This window comes from Gopherus flavomarginatus, chromosome 3 (assembly GCF_025201925.1).
Source record: "Gopherus flavomarginatus isolate rGopFla2 chromosome 3, rGopFla2.mat.asm, whole genome shotgun sequence".
NCBI classification, from domain to species: Eukaryota; Metazoa; Chordata; order Testudines; family Testudinidae; genus Gopherus; species Gopherus flavomarginatus.
The window spans coordinates 96,159,962-96,180,646 of record NC_066619.1 but is presented as its reverse complement, the minus strand read 5'-3'; positions in this window follow the sequence as shown (position 1 = coordinate 96,180,646).

The following is a 20,685-nucleotide window of genomic DNA, read 5'->3' as shown; positions in this document are numbered from 1 at the left end:
CATATATTTGCATATTGGAATGTATTTAGATTTATACACTTTAAAAAGGGTACATATTTATATACTCTGTGCACCCTTGACACAATTTAAAAATACATGTTACAGAACTCCAACACTTAGTAGAATGTACATTTAGCAGAAAATGGTGTACAGAATGGGCTTTCAGATATTTATAACTTTGTTATTCCTAAACTAAAATTTATTCATATATGTCAAAAGCTTTAGTCCTTACTGAAGGCTAAATGTGTCGCAACTTCAAAGTTGTAACTCAGAATGAGTTTTTTTCTAAGCACAGAGCAACTATGAAAATCGATTAGCCCATGAAAGATATTTTCCCCCATGTTAAAAAAAACTCAGAAATGGTCAGGGGAATTTAACCAATCTTGTAAAATAAAATCACTCTTGTACTGAAATTTTTTAAAGGTATAAGTGCCTGAAAAGAGGAACTTAAAACAAGCTCCTTCATATCCTACCTATGTTTCTAGCATGATGCAATTTATAATTAGATAATTTTTGGTTTGAGCTTTATGTGAAAGTATACAAGTAACTGTTGCCAGATCTGAGTGGTGTTTGCAGGCATAAAGAAAACACTTCTTTTCAGTCTCACTAATTTTTTGCTGCATGCATGGCATAGAAATAAATCAGTTTTGGGAATATGATTGTGCTATAGGATTTTATTCCATTCAGTTACTGTTATGAAGCAAAAGTCTCAATTTTGATGGAGTGTCGGTTCTGCCTTGGTAATACCAGTCCCCAATTTCGGGATGTAATGTTGTTATAGTGGAATGTTATCAGGAAATAAGAATATTGCAGGAACGTATCAAGCTGGGTATTCAAGGGAATAGTGAGAGAATCCCAGATAGAACCTACCTATGATCATCACACAGGGATAGTGCTTACTAATATTGGCCCTGATTCTGCAAACATAGGCTTGTGTTTAACATTTTGTGTGTAAGTAGTTCAATAGGTGTGTTAGAGTTCAGCAAGTGTGTGTTTGCAGGACCGGGAACTAAAGCTGAGCTGCTGTGAAAGTTCAGGGCTCCTTTATTCTGCTCTTACCCTGGAAATAATTCGTTAGCATTAGAGTACTTTTTTACCTGTGCTGAAACTCACAGGTGAATTCTAGACTGAAATATCTTACCTGAGTTAAATAGTTATTCCATCCCTACTGATTAATCAACATGTCTACTGTTTATTTTTCTATATTATGTAAGTGTTTTATTGTGGCCAGTATATACATAGAATCATAGGGTTGGAAAGGACATCTAGTCCAACCCCCTGCTCATAACAGGACCAATCCCTGAGTTGTCACTCAAGGATTGAACTAACAAGCCTGGGTTTAGCAGGCCAATGCTCAAACCACTGAGCTATCCCTCCCTCTAAAGCATGTAGAAATGATTTAACCTCATCAATCTACACATATATAGTCATTAATGGTAAATAAGAGAAACCCTGAGGGGAAGAGGAAAGAAACAATAAATAGAATGGATTTCAAAAGAGAAGGAAGAAAGGGGCACAAAATGGCAGGGAAGGGAGCAGGAGGAGGGGGAGGAACAAGACTGCTGCTGCTGCTAGGTTTTGGAGAAAGTTAATGAGAAATTAGGAGCTTGTGGACCACATTAAGTTTGGTAAACAGAGAGCACAAGCATTCCAAAGTGACCAGAAGGGGGTTGGTGGGATTAGAAATGGAGGGGAAGGAATATAAAAGAAGGAAGGAAGAGCGTGGCTGGTTTAGGAGAGATGTCGCCAGCAGCCCCCAAAAGAGGCAGGTTATCAGTGGCAGAACCTGGAGGATCACATTTCATTCGCCTCCTGCTTCCCCAACACTGTCCCACTCCAGCACCCTAGGTCTTTTTCATTGGGGAAGAAGCAAGAGGGGCAGAGAAAAAGTGGGTGTCTTAAACTGGGTGCCCCAAATTAGTGGAGACTTTAAAAATGTGGGCTTAAGTGACTTGTGGGAGGAGAGAACGGCTATTGTGGAGAAAGGCTGCATTGTTGCAGGACTTGCTCCAGAAACAGCAGAACAGATGCAAGAGCAGAAGTTGAAGAGCTTAGAAGGGAGCCATGGTTGGTTTTAGGGTGGTAGATGGAGCATTGGGAGCTATTGGCTAAGCTGCCTTTCCCTCACCAAAGAGACTAAGGCTGTTGCAGAGGGACAGTGAGAAGCCATGAAGGAAGGGAGTGGGCAAAGTGATTGTGCTGGTTCTAACACCAGTAGCCTGCCTCTTTGAAGAGCTCGTGGCTGGACTGACGTCCCAGAAATGGAGGAGACCTTTAAAATGGTCCTTTCTGCTAGTTCATTCTGCCTGCAGCATTGGGAGCAACCTATATGTGAGCAGCCACCCATTTGCTCTTCTTCTTTATTTCCTGGAGTGGACAATAAGAGCTAGGCATGTGGGGACTCACAAGCTATGAAAACTGGGCCTTAAGTGTCTCAAGTTGGGTAAACAAAATTAATGGACACATACACATTTTGCAGCTTAATGATTTCAGCATCTTCCTTGCCTGTAAGATGCATGCAATGACACCCATCCACGTTCAGAAAGCACATTGAGATCTCTCAATGAAAAAAGCCAGGCAGGAGCTAGATGGTAGGATGATTATTAGGTGTTAATGACCTCAGGAGAAAAATGTTATATTGTGTAAGTGCAATGTGTCATTGATAAAATGCCACACAGGAATAACCAGTATCTGCTTATTTCAAACCTAGCATTTTCCTACTGCATGACTCTTGTAGCTACACTCCCTACCTTATGAGCAGGAAAGGTCCCAGTGGAAGTTTATAATTACTTGCTTAACATGATGTTGTTTCAACATTTAACGTGTAGCCTGAAGGCTCCCAGCTAGACATGCATCACTGCATGCTGAATGAGATTTTTTCACTGCCAAAAAGATGTCTGATTCAATTTATGGAATCAAAGCAGGTTTTGTTAAGTGTATTACCTTCAGATCCAGCATGACATGGGTAGAAACAGGAAGATAAACTGAATTGCTTCCCACTGGGTAGGCTGAAGGGGTCCTTTGGGGAAGGTGTGGAGGGAAATAAGGGAAGGGGGAATTATATGTGGGTTTGATTTTGTTTCTTTGTGGGTTTTTTGCTATATTAATTATTTGAAAGCAGGGCCACCCAAAGGATTCAAGGGGCCTGGGGCAAAGCAATTTCGGGGGCTATCATAACCTTAGTCCCAGATTTGGACCTTAGCGTCCAAAATATGGGGGTTAGCATGAAAACCTCCAAGCTTAGTTACCAGCTTGGACCTGGTACTTGCTGCCACCACCCAAAAAATTAGAGTGTTTTGGGGCACTTTGGTCCCCCTGAAAAACCTTCCCTGGGGACCCCAAGACCCAAATCCCTTGAGTCTCACAACAAAGGGAAATAATCCTTTTTCCCTTCCCCCCTCCAGGTGCTCCTGGAGAGATACATAGACACAAGCTCTGTGAAACTACACAGAGTGACTCCCCCTCTCTGTTTCCAGTCCTGGAAACAAAAAGTACTTTCCTATTCCCCCAGAGGGAATGCAAAATCAGGCTAGCAATCCAACACACAGATCTCCCCTTGATTTCTTCCTCCCACCAATTCCCTGGTGAGTACAGACTCAATTTCCCTGAAGTAAAGAAAAACTCCAACAGGTCTTAAAAGAAAGCTTTATATAAAAAAAAGAAAGAAAAATACATACCAATAGTCTCTCTGTATTAAGATGATACAATACAGGGTCAATTGCTTAAAAGAATATTGAATAAACAGCCTTATTTAAAAAGAATACAAATCAAAGCACTCCAGCACTTATATTTATGCAAATACCAAAGAAAAGAAACCATAGAACTTACTATCTGATCTCTTTGTCCTTACACTTAGAAACAGAAGACTAGAAAGTAGAAACTACTTCTCCAAAGCTCAGAGAAAGCAGGCAGGCAGGCAGACAGACAAAAGACTCAGACACTAAATTCCCTCCACCCAAAGTTGAAAAAATCCGGTTTCCTGATTGGTCCTCTGGTCAGGTGCTTCAGGTGAAAGAGACATTAACCCTTAGCTATCTGTTTATGACAGGGGCCCCTTCCATAAAAAAAAAGTTGTAATACTATAGAATACTATATTCTCATGGGGGCCCCTGCGGGGCCCGGGGCCTGAAGCAAATTGCCCCACTTGCCCCCCGCCCCGGGCGGCCCTGTTTGAAAGACAAATCTGATCAGAGATAGTCCGACCTTAGGTATGCCCACACAGCAAAAAAGGACTCACAGCAGTGAGGCTCAGAGTTTGGGTCAGTTGAGGCTCATGCTGCAAGGCTAAAAATAGCAGTGTAGATGTGCAGGCTGGGGCTGGAGCCTGGGCTCTGGCACTCAGTGAAGGGGAAGGGTCTTGGAGGCCAGGCTCCTGCCCAATCCCAAACTTCTACATGCCTGTTTTTAGTCCTGCAGTGCAAGCTCTGCGAGCCAGACTCAGTTGACCTGGGCTTTGAGACTTGCTGCCATAGGTCTTTTTGCGCTGTGTAGACATACCTGTAGAGATGACGTGAAGATTTTAGAGTGACTCCTTTATTTAATGCTAACCCCTTCCTCAAAAGACAGGCTTCATAGATTCTTGGACTGGAAGGGACCTCGAGAGGTCATTGACCTCATGGCAGGACCAAATACTGTCTAGACCATCCCAGATAGACATTTATCTAACCTACTCTTAAATATCTCCAGAGATGGAGATTCCACAACCTCCCTAGGCAGTTTATTCCAGTGTTTAACTACCCTGACAGTTAGGAACTTTTTCCTAATGTCCAACCTAAACCTCTCTTGCTGCAGTTTAAGCCCATTGCTTCTTGTTCTATCCTTAGAGGCTAAGATGAACAAGTTTTCTCCCTCCTCCTTATGACTTTTAGTTACCTGAAAACTGCTATCATGTCCCCTCTCAGTCTTCTCTTTTCCAAACTAAACAAACCCAATTCTTTCAGTCTTCCTTCATAGGTCATGTTCTCTAGACCTTTAATCATTCTTGTTGCTCTTCTCTGGACCCTCTCTGATTTCTCCACATCTTTCTTGAAATGCAGTACCCAGAACTGGACACAATACTCTAGCTGAGGCCTAACCAGTGTAGAGTAGAGCCGAAGAATGACTTCTCGTGTCTTGCTCACAACACACCTGTTAATGCATCCCAGAATCATGTTTGCTTTTTTTGCAACAGCATCACACTGTTGACTCATATTTAGCTTGTGGTCCACTATAACCCCTAGATCCCTTTCTGCCATACTCCTTCCTAGACAGTCTCTTCCCATTCTGTATATGTGAAACTGATTGTTCCTTCTGAAGTGGAGCGCTTTGCATTTGTCTTTATTAAACTTCATCCTGTTTATCTCAGACCATTTCTCCAATTTGTCCAGATCATATTGAATTATGACCCTATCCTCCAAAGCAGTTGCAATCTCTCCCAGTTTGGTATCATCTGCAAACTTAATAAGCGTACTCTCTATGCCATTATCTAAGTCATTGATGAAGATATTGAACAGAGCCGGTCCCAAAACAGACCGCTGTGGAACCCCACTTGTTATACCTTTTCAACAGGATTGGGAACCATTAATAACTACTCTTTGAGTACGGTTATCCAGCCAGTTACACACCCACCTTATAGTAGCCCCATCTAAGTTGTATTTGCCTAGATTATTGATAAGAATATATTGCGAGACCATATCAAATGCCTTACTAAAGTCTAGGTATACCACATCCACTGCTTCTCCCTTATCCACAAGACTCATTATCCTATCAAAGAAAGCTATCCGATTGGTTTGACATGATTTGTTCTTTACAAATCCATGCTGGCTATTCCGTATCACCTTACCACTTTCCAAGTGTTTGCAGCTGATTTCCTTAATTACTTGCTCCATTATCTTGCCTGGCACAGAAGTGAAACTAACTGATCTGTAGTTTCCTGGGTTATTTTTATTTCCCTTTTTATAGATGGGCACTATATTTGCCGTTTTCCAGTCTTCTGGAATCTCTCCTGTCTCCCATGATTTGCCAAAGATAATAGCTAGAGGCTCAGATACCTCCTCTGTTAGCTCCTTGAGTATTCTAGGATGCATTTCATCAGGCCCTGGTGACTTGCAGGCATCTAACTTTTCTAAGTGATTTTTAACTTGTTCTTTTTTTATTTTATCTTCTAAACCTACCCCCTCCCCATTAGCATTCACTATGTTAGGCATTCCTTCAGACTTCTCGATGAAGACCAAAACAAAGAAGTCATTAAGCATCTCTGCCATTTCCAAGTTTCCTGTTACTGTTTCTCCCTCCTCACTGAGCAGTGGGCCTACCCTGTCCTTGGTCTTTCTCTTGCTTCTAATGTAGTGATAAAAAGTCTTCTTGTTTCCCTTTATTCCAGTAGCTAGTTTGAGCTCATTTTGTGCCTTTGCCTTTCTAATCTTGCCCCTGCATTCCTGTGTTGTTTGCCTATATTCATCCTTTGTAATCTGTCCTACTTTCCATTTTTTATATGACTCCTTTTTATTTTTTAGATCATGCAAGATCTCGTGGTTAAGCCAACGTGTCTTTTGCCACATTTTCTATCTTTCCTACCCAGTGGAATAGCTTGCTTTTGGGACCTTAGTAGTGTTGCTTTGAAAAACTGCCAATTCTCCTGAGTTGTTTTTCCCCTTAGTTTTGATTCTCATGGGACCTTACCTATCAGCTCTCTGAGCTTACCAAAATCCACCTTCCTGAAATCCATTGTCTCTATTTTGCTGTACTCCCTTCTACCCTTCCTTAGAATTGCAATTGATTTCATGATCATTTTCATCCAAGCTGCCTTCTACTTTCAAATTCTCAACAAGTTCCTCTCTATTTGTTAAAATCAAGTCTAGAACAGCTTCCCCCCTAGTAGCTTTTTCAACCTTCTGAAATAAAAAGTTGTCTGCAATGCAGTCCAAGAACTTATTGGATGGTCTGTGCCCCGGTGTGTTATTTTCCCAACATATATCTGGATAGTTGAAGTCCCCCATCACCACTAAATCTTGGGTTTTGGATGATTTTGTTAGTTGTTTTAAAAAAAGCCTCATCCACCTCTTCCACCTGGTTAGGTGGCCTAGCATGACAACACCCTTGTTTTTTACCCCTTTTAGCCTAACTCAGAGACTCTTAACACTTCTGTCTCCTATGTTCATCTCCACCTCGGTCCAAGTGTGTACATTTTTAACATATAAGGCAACACCTCCTCCCTTTTTCCCCTGTCTATCCTTCCTGAGCAAGCTGTACCCATCCACACCAACATTCCAATCATGTGTATTATCCCACCAGGTTTCTGTGATGCCAACAATGTCATAGTTGTATTTATTTATTAGCACTTCTAGTTCTTCCTGCTTATTACCCATACTTCTCGCATTTGTATATAGGCATCTAAGATACTGATTTGATCTTGCCTCCCAGTTTTGCTCTGACCCTCCTTTCTCTCTGCCATTATGGCCCACGCTCCCTCCTATTTCTGACCCATCTCCCAGGTCTCCATGTTCCCCACTTACCTGGGGGCTTTGTTCACCTGTCTGAGTCGAACCTAGTTTAAAGCCCTCCTCACTAGGTTAGCCAGTCTGTGCGCAAATAGGGTCTTTCCACTCCTCGAAAGGTGAACACCATCTCTGCCTAGCAGTCCTTCCTGGAATAGCATCCTGTGGCCGAGGAAGCCAAAGCTCTCCTGGCAACACCATTCACCTCCATGATGCACCTGTCTCTGCCCGGGCCCCTACCTTTGACAGGAAGAATCAAAGAGAATACCACCTGCACTCCAAACTCCTTCACCCATACTCCCAGAGCCCTGTAGTCACTCTTGATCTGCTCAGTGTCACACCTCACAGCATCATTTGTGCCCACATGGATGAGTAGCATGGGGGTAGTAGTCAGAGGTCTGGATAATCCTCGACAATGCCTCTGTAACATCTCGGATACAGGCCCCCGGCAGGCAACATATCTCCCGAGATGAAATGTCAGGGTGACATCCAAGACTCTAATTTACAGAAAAACCAGCAGGTAACCTCTTAACCAAGAAGTATCTCCCTGCATATGGAGTTGTACAAAAAATAGTACAGTTGGCTAAGCAGATGCTCAGCTAAAGACTGATCCAAAGTCCACTGACGTGAATGGGAGTCCTTCCAGCTAATTTCATAGCATTTTGTTCAGCCTCATAATCATCTAACTGCTCCAGCAGCTTATATCCAACCCTAATGTTCTGGAACATATGTTCTGCCATTTATTGCATGGTATCCGTTGTACTGATTTTCATCTTTGAGACAAATCTTCCAGGCTGCCAGATAAAATTGCAATCTATATTTTTCTTATGATTCCTTTTGCTCCAAGTGGCACGCATTATATTTCTAGTAATATGTGTTTGCTATTGCATGGGTATGACACTAAATATTTATCATTGACCTAATGGGGATAGAATTAGGTCAAAACTAAGTGATTTTGAAAATCCCATCCCTAATTTTTAGAGGAATAACGAAATGTCTTATGAGTTGGTATCTCCTTTTTTAAACTGAAAAATGAATTTGTAAAATCTGGTGGCATTACATATATAACAGTAAATTCAAAATTCCTTGGAGTATTTTTTTAATCTTAAATTCCATGATGGCTAGTGAATATCTTTCCATTCCATTTTTCTGTTCATCATTAGCATGGGGATTAAAAGGAAAAGCCATGACTCCAGACCAAACTTTATCACCTGTAGCGTACTCCCCAGTTTGAAAATCTCGGTACCAAATGGAAGGAAGAAATCTGGGGGGTGGGATCACACATGACTCCATCTCCCCCCTATACCTCTAAGAGGTGCAAATATACTTGCTCGCCCTGGGTGCTAAAATGCACAGTTATGGCTCAGAGCTCTGTGTTGTTCTGCAGGCCTGAGAGTAATAAGAGATTTTTACAAGCAAGCAGATATCACCTGTATTACATTGAGAGAGCAGAGCTGGTGAGAGCAGGTGCCATTTTCAGTGTCACTTTCTATAGTAAAACTACACTTTCATGCACAGTAAACATGTAGTACTCTATATAAGATCAGCCAGAGTCCTCAGTGAACCACTAACTAGCAAAGTGGAATGAGTTAAGAATGGAACTCGAGTGCCTGCTTCTCCTCCACTCAGTTATACCAATTTTAGATTGGTGTAACTTACTACAACGTAATTACTTCTGATTTACCCCAGAAGATAAAGGTCCTGAGTCTTAATTCTGAATTTCTTGGTTATTACTGTATTCAGCAGAAGTTTTTTGTTTTTTTTTTAATTTAGGACCTGATCCTGAAGCTGCATCATACTAGCCAATTTAAAGTGAAGTTACACTTAATCCATTATATACCTGCCTAAAAGTCTTATTGATACAATATTGATACATCTAACATAGGAAGGAATTCCAGAAATTAAATATGTGCTTTCAGGATAGCTTTAATAAGCACATGCAATAGGTTAGGTCAAAAACTGCGCATGAAAAAATATTGCAGGTACAAAAGGTGTACATGTGGGGTAAAGAAGGCTGTTCATGTTTTCTTCAGACAAATTTCTACAGCAAAAGTTGGGCATCTGTATTAACTGCTTTTTCTTTGAAAATTCTGCCTTCATATTCTAAAGTAATCAGTATTTTTTCTGTAAAATGTTATTAAAGTTTACAACGGTTATCAACTTAGTGTATGCAATCCTCGTTAGCTGAATAATATCACTTGCTATTTTCTTTTACTCTCCTATGGAATTAATAACAAGAAGCTGTCTGATGTTATGCAAATGCATACTAGGTCTTTGGTTTTGAAACACTGTATCACCCACAAAAAACTGCACTATTTCATCAGCCTCCTCTCTGCACAATATAAGAAACGTATGATCTTTAGAGGGTTCTGGACTAGTGAAGTATGAGTAAGATACAAACTGCTGAATATTTTCACTTGAAATGTGATTCAAATCTTTATTGATATAACAGTTTCATTCACTTGCATTTTTATTTTTAATATCAATGGTGTGGCTGTACTTTCCAGTTTTAGCTGGGAAGCGGAAGTACCAAAATAGCATGAGAAAAGGTCTTGCTGCCTTTCCAATGCTTGACAGGAAGTACTGGCAGTCTCATGAGAGAGCCTAATCTCATCTGGATTCCCTAGTCAAATCAATGTAGATAAGAAAAACATTCAAACTTCTGGATTTCAAAAACTTCTGGCCATCTGTCTTGACAGATGAAAGGAGACACAACAAAGTCAGTCCATCAGTGGTGCTTAGGTATGGGAAGGGAGCCTGATGTGTGAGTGACAGACCTTCCCATAGTGGCTACAGGTCCACTCACCAGATGGAGGTTGGAGCATATTCTGCTTCCTGACTTGCAGTCTGCGGGCCTCAGCCTGGGCTCTCTGATGGCTCTTCATGGTGACTACATCAGCCTTAACCTGGCTTCTCTAAACTGAGTGATTGTGGGCAGGATTCTCCCAGTTGTCAGTGGGAATGCTGAATTTCTTGAGGCCCTGCTTCACCTTGTTGCTGTATCGGAGGTTTGGCCTTCCTCTGAGTGATGGGCGGTACTTAAGATGGCCACAGAGCACAGCCTTCAGCAGACAATCTTGAGGCATGTGCGCCACATGTCCCAACCAACGAAGCCTGCAAACATCCAGCATAGTCTGCATAGACTGTAGGCTGATTCTCTCAAGGATCTCACTGTTGGTGATCTCTTGGTCCCAAGTAACTCCGAGAATTTTTCTAAGACAGCAGAAATGGAAATGGTTCAATCTCCAATCCTTCTTGGAGTACATAACCTAGCTTTCACAGCCATAAAGGAGGGTACTCAGTTCACAAGCCCTGATAGATGGACACCTTTGTGTTCAGGGTTAGCAAATTGTTGTTCCAGACACAGGAGGTAAGTTTTTGCCAAAAGTAACAGAAGTTTTGTCGATTCTAGCATCAAGTTCTTTATTAAGTGAAGCTGGTAAGAATGAGGAGAGCAGTGATCCACATGATCCAGAGCTTCATTATTGACATAGATTTTAGGTGGAATGTTGGTACCTTGTGACATAACTGTTTTCTCGATACTGATTACCATACCAAACTTGTATAAGAGGGTGTAGCAGGGTGGACCCCTGCTCCTGCCCAGAAGGGGTTAAAAACAGCCCTGAAAGGGGGCTGTAGCTGGGGAAAGCAGCCTTTAGGCTGCTTTGATTGGGGAAGCGGCTGCAGCTGGGGCCACACCCCAAACGGAGCAACAGGGCCTTATAGGAGGGCCAGGGAAGTCAGAAGAAAACAGTCTCTCTCTGACTGGAGAGGGAGACAGGCCTGGCTGCTTGGGAACTCACCCAGGGGACCTAGAGGAAGGCAGGGCTGGGGAAAGGCCTTAGGAGTGGGGAAGTCCTAGGCCAGCAACTCCCCAGGCTGTAGGGCCTAGTTCTAGGCCTCCTAGGTACTGGGCTTGCAGAGGGGCAGCCGGAGGGTGGGTAAAGGCAGCCAGTCCAAACCCCGTTGCCTATGATGAGTGGCTGATACTGCAGTCTGCCCCAGTGAACGGGGGCTAGATGGAGACTGGGCAGTAGCCATCTACTGAGGCAAAGTGGGGATAGAGGGTGGGGGTCCCCTGGGAAGGGGAAACCCTCAGAGAAAGGGGTGACTGCTTGGGGACAGCACTCCATGTAAAAGGGCACTGGGTCCAGGGAGGGACACGGGGCCAGAGGACAGGTGGATCACCGGCCTGCAGAGGGCGCGCCGGGCTGGAAACCGAGCTAATTCCCTGAAGACACCAGCAAGGAGCGCCGCAGGGGTGAGTCTGCCTGTTTACAGAGGGGTAGCTGTGTTAGTCTGTATCCACAAAAACAATGAGTCCAGTGGCACCTTAAAGACTAATAGATTTATTTGGGCATAAGCTTTCTTCAGTAAAAAAAACTTCTTCAGATGCACAGAGTGAAAATTACAGAGACAGGCATAAATATATACTGGCACATGAAGAGAAGGGAGTTCCCGTACAAATGGGGTGTTGCAGTGTTGACAAGTCCAATTCAGTCAGGGTGGATGTAGTCCACTCTCAATAATCGATGAGGAGGTGTCAATACCAAGAGAGGGGTAATTGTTGTTGTAGTGAGCCAGCCACTCCCAGTCCCTATTCAAGCCCAAATTAACGGTGTTAAGCTTGCAAATGAATTGTAGCTCTGCAGTTTCTCTTTGAAGTCTGTTTTTAAAGGGTTTTTTTGTTGCAGGATGGCTACTTTTAAATCTGTTATTGAATGTCCAGGGAGACTGAAGTGTTCTGGCTTTTGTATCTTACCATTCCTGATGTCTGATTTGTGTCCATTTATCTTTTTATGTAGCGACTGTCCAGTTTGGCCAATGTACATGGCAGACGGGCATTGCTGGCACATCAGGAATGGTAACATACAAAATATCTTTGCTCAGCCTGGTCAGCAAGGTGCTTGCAAGAGTCCTGCTGAAAAGGCTCCAAGCCCTTGCTGACAGAATCTACCCTGAGACCTGGTGTGGGTTCAGAGCTGGACGCTCTATGACTGACATGTCCTTAACACTGTGCTTGTTGCAAGAAAAAAGCCATGAACAACCGGAGATGAGTATTAAAATGGACAATAGTAGAATAGACTCCCTGTAAAGGAGGATTTTTTCTTAATTCACTTCTGTTAGTGTCCCCTGAAGCATGAAGGTTTATATCTATTATATTTTCATCCACACATTATCCATGCAAATGTATAATGCTTTTGAAAATCCTGTTAAGCATTTGAAGTCTGTGGTATCTTGTGGCAATGAGCTCAACAGGTTAATTATGCATAGCATTAAAAAAATTCCTTCTATTGGTTTGAAAGTTGTTGACTTACAATTTCCTTGAAAGTCCCTAGGCTTTTTATTAATTATTATTATTATTACCATTATTATTCTCAGATAGGGTAAAAAGGAGCAACCAATTTATCTGTTTTATTCCTATCAGTGTTTTGTGATATGTCAGTTGTGTGTTCTCTCTAAATTGTCCCAAACTTTTCCAGCTGTCCTTAAACTGAAGTCTCTCCAAGCCTCTGATAATTTCACATTCATCTCTAACCCCTTCTACTTTTGCGACATCCTTCTGGAGATGGAGTGACCAAAACTGAGCACAATATTCCAGGGGAGGGCATGCTGCCGATTTTAATAAACACATTGTAACAGTTTCAGCATTAATTTGTATTCTATTCCTTATCCATCCTACTGTCTTCAATGGACTCTTTAGATCAGAGACTGTCTGGATGCGTACATCCAGTACAGTGCCCAACTCTCTTGGTCCGTAAAATAAGTATTTTGAAAAAGAACCTGGAAATTTTGTTAAAGAACTTGACACACCCATTGCTTACAGCCTATCAAATTGCTATTGCATATGGTAGAGCAATTTTGAGTCCCCAAACTCTTTCACTTATTGCAATGATGTATGTGAGACCCTGTTCTGCACAATATGTGCTACACTGCTCTCAGAGAACACGCAGTAGTGTACCCCTCAATCTTTCCAAAACAAAGGCAAACAAAGAGTCCTAATTAGAAACCTTGAGGCAGGGAAACACGCTCATGTCAATCACACTCAAAACATCCATCCTTACCTCTGAGATCTGCAGTCTTGCTAACACTGGAAACTATAAAAAGGAACATTTTGGGGAGAACATTTCTATCCCAAAAAAGAGAAATACAAAACATTTCAATGTTGCATTTTAAGTCCACAAAAATACATCCGACTGGTGCTGGAGGAGATAGTCTATGGAAATACAAACTGCTTTTGGAGGGACTGAATGGGAAAATGCTAGGTACTTGGCTAAAAAAATGGGCTTGGCTATCAATTAGCATGCATCAGGAACACATTTTAGTTTTAGACCAAATAATCGTGACTCTGTCACTGCATGTAAATATATACATATATGCTCAAAGGAATGTGAAGAACAGTGTTGGCCTATGTTAGTAGAAATATTTCTGTGCATGAGTATTGTGTTAATGTAAAATGGCCTTTAGATGGTGCTATTGCTATACTTTTATTTATCATTGTATAAGTTACCCATTCAAGGTACGCAGGGTTCTTACTGCTCCAAACTGTGGTATCCCAAGAGGAAAAGAGTCACTCTAGCTACGTTCACATCCTTGTGACCCCCATTGTTTTAACTTGCTTCTTAGAGAAGTACCATGACTCCTGTGGATGCAGCTGCTTATGTTTTAATGCACATGCCTCAACAGTTGCCAAGTTTTTCCAGAGACCCCTTTGATATTTCTTGTGTTTTATTCTTTTATTGTAATGAGTTTCCCCTCTCCAACTAGCTGGACTGCAGGCGGGTGTGGACTGAGAGAGGCAGTAAATGCTTCAGTCCACACTCACCTGCAAGCCAGTGATTGGGAGAGAGGGACAGGAAGAAACCTGCCTCTTTCAGAATGTGGCACTGCCTGTGGCCTCTCTAGGAGAAGCTGGTAGTGCTGTTTGATTGTGGGTTTTTTTGGGCAATGTGATCTCACCTCATTCATTCCAATACCTTTGATGTTACATTGCATATCAATAGTATTTCCCAGGAAAAAAATTCTGACATTCAAGAATAAAAATTTCCAAGTGTATCTAGTAAGACTCTTTCCATTATAATGTGTATATATTTAGGCAGTATTAGCAGGCTTAGATATAAATCCTGGCCAGGTAAATATCAGAAACACAACAACAATCATTACAGCAATCAGCTTTTGTTGACAGAGAGCTGATACAGGAATATACTCATCAGATCTCTCTATTTCATTGTGTGAGACCATATTACAGAGTGAGCATCATTACAATACCTATGACACAATAAGACTCTCATTTTTGTCCTTTTTTTTTTTTGTTGGTATGGAAAATCATAGGAAATGTAAGGGAAAATATAAAGGAAATAGCTCAAAAATAGTGGTTTCTTGTGGTGTTTCCCGTGCTTCCTTATATTGTTATCCCACTGTAAAACCAGGAAGTGTTGTCAGATATGGACAACAGGTGTAATCATATAAATGGAGTTCTCTGAATCTTCCAAGGGCTTTGGGTTCAGTGCAGGGTCAGGGCACAAATGCATTCCTCATGAATTCTCAGGCAAATATTGAGTGCACACAACATTTTTTTTCACTTTTTATGAAACACTCATCAAAAAATCCCTAAACTGAACTGTTCTCTAGCCAGCTGGGTAAGTATCCTCTCACTCTGGATACTGGCTGTCTATGGTCTGCAAAGGACAGGTGTTAGCTTGATTGGTTTTTCTCTTGCTAACTCAAAGTAGGACCCTAGCCTAAAGCAAAACAAACAAACAAAACCATCTCCATGTTCACACTTGTCAGGGAAGCCAGATAGGATTGGGCCCAAACAGAAACCCTGGATTTAAATTGTATACCTTGGTCTCACCTTTACAACCAAGCTGCTAACAGCTGTAGTCATACCGAGCTGTAGCTAGAATAGTTCTAATCTCAGTATGGGCAGGGCCTTACATGTGCTAACAAATATTAGGCTAAGGATGCTGATTGGGTAGAAAGGCAAACATTAAGTGACTTGTGATGGCTCACTTTCTGAATGCCAAACTTGAGACACCTTCAAGGGGCCTGATTTTTAGAAAGTGCATAGCATCCACCTTTTGAAAACCAGGCTTCTTTAAAGTGTCCCTGTCAGCGTTATATAGTGATGCCATAGCAGTGCTTGCTGTATTGCAGGCCTGCCCAGAACCCTGGGTAATTACGTGCGTAGCTAGCCTGCACTGAAGCCCATGCTGCCATGGCTTCACTGCTGTCAGTACCTGAGCTAGCTAGGTTAAAGGTGCAATCATTCTTGTAAATAGACCCTAAGAGTCGATCTCTGTACAGCAGCTCTTTGGTTCACAACTATGATAATTCAACAGGCCCAACCCTGGTCTGGCCCCTGTACACTGTCTGGCTCCAGGCACTTGTGACCAGCATTGGTTAAAGCAACTCAAAACAAGGTCTTCACAATAAAGTATTATTTATTCATTCATCCAAATGTATGTAGCATGCCTAGCAAAGGGTAGAAACACTAAAGGTTTACATGCATCTTTCCCTTTACCTAGTCCATAATCTTTATTTGCAAGCTTTTGTAGTTTCAGCTATTTCTGGTTTGTGAGAAGCTGACTGCCCCAGCTGCGATTTCTGCCTCTCTTCCTCCTTGCCAGCCTGTCAGCTTTCTCTGATATTCTGGGCAGCTTCTCTTAGCTCACCTAAATCGAACTTTCCTTTTCTCAGCCTGGGCTCCTGTAATGATTTACTGATCTGTCTCTTGGCAAAACAGCTGCGTCATTAGCACTGGCGTTGAAGTGTCACCTCTTTGTACCGATAAACCTGTCTATTGTTTGTTGGGATGTCCCTTATCTAGCCCATAGTTTTACCTTTCCTGCTTCGTTCCTCTAACAAACTCTCTGATCATACCCCATAGCATAAACATAAACACACACTTTCATGCCTGTATTCATAAAAAATAATGCAGATATTTCCCAGTTTGCCATAGTCTCACATTGGGTGCCCAAATCCAGTTACTTTTGCAAATTTAGGCCAACAAGTGTGGCTATAATTAGGAACTGTTATTCTTATCTGTGTAATGGCTTTGGGACAGAATAATCATTGACACAAAAGTAGGGTCGCTGCATTTTTTCCAGGACAGTGGACAATACTATTTAGCACCAAGAACAATCTCTGTGTAAACTGAAATCTAAGGTGATTAAACTCTGACAACCGTTTTTGGGTGTCCCACCTTTGCTTCACAGGAGTGACATCAAACCAGAAACATATCAGGAGGTCCAAGTTAACCAAACTATAATATTTAACTTTATTATTTCAAATCTAATGAGAAACAGTGTTTTAATATTAAACCTTCTCGTGTAGCAAGACAATTAGTTGAGAACCTTTTAGGTTATGTCAGCAGAAGGTCTTCCAGCAGTTCTCAAAGGACACACTTGAATCCACTTCAGACAGCATGGGCCAAATCCTAGGGCCTGACCCTGCTGCCATTGAGGTCAATAGCAAAATTCTCACAATGAAAACAGGATTGGGCATTTTGTGTTCTTACTCAGCAAAAAAATCTCATTAAAGGCAGTAGGAGTTTTGCCACAGTGAAAACTGGATAAGAACATAGAGCATGTGTCACCCACTCTAAGAACAGCAGCATGAAGCCTACGCATCACTTAAGTCCCATTTAAGCCCTGTTTTGGAGGACTTAAGTAATACCTTGTGCTCATCCCCTGCACATGGACAAATTTCACACTAAAATCTTGGTTTAAAAGAAAAAGAAGCCTAATGTGTGAGGACAAAGATTTTCAATGGAAACTAAGTGATAGGATTTTGAAAAGACAGATTTTTTTTTAAAGTTGACATACGAACTTCAAAACAAAAAAAGCTATTGTTTATACACAGCTGTTTTCCCCCCCAAGCTTTTTTATTATGTCGTTAGACAATGTAATCGCCTAATTGTACATGATAACACATTCTAACGGTTAGGTGATTACATATCATTACATGATTAGATGGAATTGCACAAAATGCTTTAGGTGCAGAATGATGGGCTACGAAGATATTTACAACTTAGCAGACTATATATTTGAAAATCAGACTCAGAAAAAGTTTACTGATACCTCTCACACAGTGGATGCCATAAAAGTATTTACATATGCCAAACAATAGCACACAGTCGTTTCTTATTCACAGTACAGGGGGAAACAATTGTGTTCTTGACACCATTGTGTGGCAACTATTGGCAAAGGGACTCTTTAAAATGGTGGCGACCCCTGTACTCCAGTAGCCATTCACACTTAACTATCTCTTATCAACGCTATTTTATCCATTGTTAAAACCCTTATGCCTTGGCAAAACAGGGCAATGCTTTTGACACTACCCTTTTAGGTCCTACTGTCTGTAAGTAATGGAGATTTCCTTTCTTTCTGGGCAAGCCTGAATTGGGTGGGGTCTGAGGTACAAACGATTTTGGCTCTCATTAAACAAACATTTTTTACTTTTTGTTCAGAGTTTTTCACCTTAATTCAAACCAGTGTCTTTCAAGAGAAATGTAGTTGGTGTATTTTTATAAGACATTTTCCTCAATATACTGGAAGCATGTGCAGTACAAATCATCAAGATTCTTGGATTCTTGTTTGAAAGTAGTTCTTGCCCTATTTCTAAGAATCCCCAGGAATTAAATATCATAATATTAAGAAACAAACAAACAGAGGAAGAACTATAGGGCCACAAACTATAGGGTCAAATTCCCCACCTTTACTCACATTGAGTAGTACCTTATTCTGCAACTAGTTCCATTGAGATCAATTGAACTACTCAGTGTAAGGCACAGCTTAATCAGTGTGGATGGCAATAATATTTTTATATTTATTTTTAATGTGGCGACCTAGAACTTGTGTTTTGACAGAGAGAAATGGAAATCAGACCTCCCTATTGTGCCTGGAACTCCCTCATTTTCTTTCAAATTCTTCTTTAATAACCTATTCTGCAAAGTGCATTAACAGCCTGCCAAAGAAAGAATGGTGCTACCTACGTTATTTAAAAAACTGCATTGTTTTGTGATAAAGCCACTCTCTGGTTGCCCATACAATATATGAACTGTATTGCTTGTCCTGTGTTGCCCATTCTTGTGATTTAATCACTACTCTTGTGATTGGTGTTTTTAAAGCCTCAGCTCCTGGAGACATGTAAGAATCACAGCTTTCATTTTTTTTTGTTTTAAAAAGGAAGTTTCTGGCCTTCATGTTTGTGGAGAAAAGCTAGAAAGAATGAAGTTAAAGGCATAAAAATAAGAAGGCAAATAAAAAAGATCCAGAATGTATTATCTTTTAAAGTCTCATGAGGTTTGGAACCTGACTCCTGTTTTGTTTTTTTTTAATTTTCAGGTTGACAATTCTCCATGTCTGTATAAACCATAAACTTTGAGGGACAAGGACAAAATCTTTGTCATCTGTCTATTTTGTAAATTTCTCACTAAGTAACAACATAAGTAAGGCATTATTTTCAAGTGAGTTCTTCCACCCCCTACTCCTTTCACCTATTGGCAGCACAACTTTAATACAGTTTGCTTTGTGCAGTCTAGTGATATGTTCCAAAACATCAGCTAGGCCCTGTAATGTCATCATATCTTACTGGATGCGAAACAGTCCACTTTCAGTTTACAGCACTTAGCTTACTGAACACCACACATTAAGTAGGTTTCACTAAATTCACTGAGTGGGACCCAACTTACTTGTCAAATATGTACCTGGCCTTAATATTGTTTGCATATACAAGAACCCAAATCCACTACAGCTGTGTACAAAAGGACCAGGCATTGATTGCCTCATGCTCTTACTTTGTTACTACTAAATTAAATCCATAGAGGAGGAGGAAGCAATATACACAATGGACTTCTAAATAAGCCACAAATTGCGCAATAATTGCAACTGTCAAATTATCCAGTAGAGCATCCTGTTAAACGCTCCACTGCCAACTTCCTAAAGGAAAGTGCTTTTTGAGCTTTTGTCAGGCTGCCATTTGACCTTGGCCCTGGGCCAGTGCCACTCTGCAACACAGTATTAGCTTTTCTATTTCCCACCTGAGCCTCATTAGGACTAACTTTCTTCCTGTTTTGTAGCACAGAAAAGTAGCCTGGCCATCCAGCATGTAATGTCAAGCTTCACTGTACAACTTGAGGCTTTGCCAGTGAGATGGTTAACTGAAAACAGGAGAGGGAAGGAGAGAAAGTGGAGGCTAGCATTAAAAAACAACAACCTCCCCTCAAACATCTGAAAGCCAGAAAAATCAGACCCTAATGGAAACAACTTTAAATCCCATGCCAGTCTCCCATCTTTTCTTCTTTGTTCTCTTCAGACCTACTTTGTAAGATGCACACTTTTGAACCAAGGACTTTTTTCCAAGACCTCAAGTAAGTCTCTATCCATAGGTTGTGGCGACCTTAACTTGGGAGGAGACACAGCACTTCCACGGTTTACAGGAATATGAAGGTCTGCAGATCTGAACCAGTGGAAAAGGAAGTTCACAGGAGCAATGTGCCGTTCCTAAGGCCCTTAGGAGACTCCCGGGAATGGGGCTCTCAGCCTATTGGCTTCCTGCTGCACCACCATGTAATTTGCTATTCACAGCTGCACTCCTGAGAGGCCATCTACTATTCTGCAGGAGAGGACCCCTGGCATTGTGCACCTCCTAAGGTGAACAGGAAGAGAAACCTGTTCAATTTCACAGGTGTGGGCTCTCCTCCTTAGGACAACAGGAGCATATGAAGAAACTGAGGGTGCCTTCTGCTCTTCCTGGTTTTGCAGAGGAGACCAGGGAGCAGGTGAGGGTAGAAAGCAGGTGTAACATGCCTGGAATAGCTCACAACCATGACTGCCTACTTCAGGGCAGGCTGTCAAAAGCAGGGTAGATACTCTAAACTGGTATGTTCTAGAATTAGATTCCAAATGTGAACTCCCAAAGTACTATGATAGTCTTATAATGGAGTCACAGAGGGTCCCCTTAGACACTCCAGTCTATCTTGCCACGCAGGCAAGCTGAATTGTGTGATAAATGGTCACTTATACCAAAAATCACAAAATATTTAGTCCCAAGAGACCAGTCACTCACACAGGTCGATTTGCATCCTAGATCTCACACCAAAGATAACACCGATAGCCAATTCTATAATAAACTAACTAAAGGTTTGTAGCTAAGAAAAAGGAACAAAAGTTATTGAGACATTCAAGCAGATAAAAATATATGCACA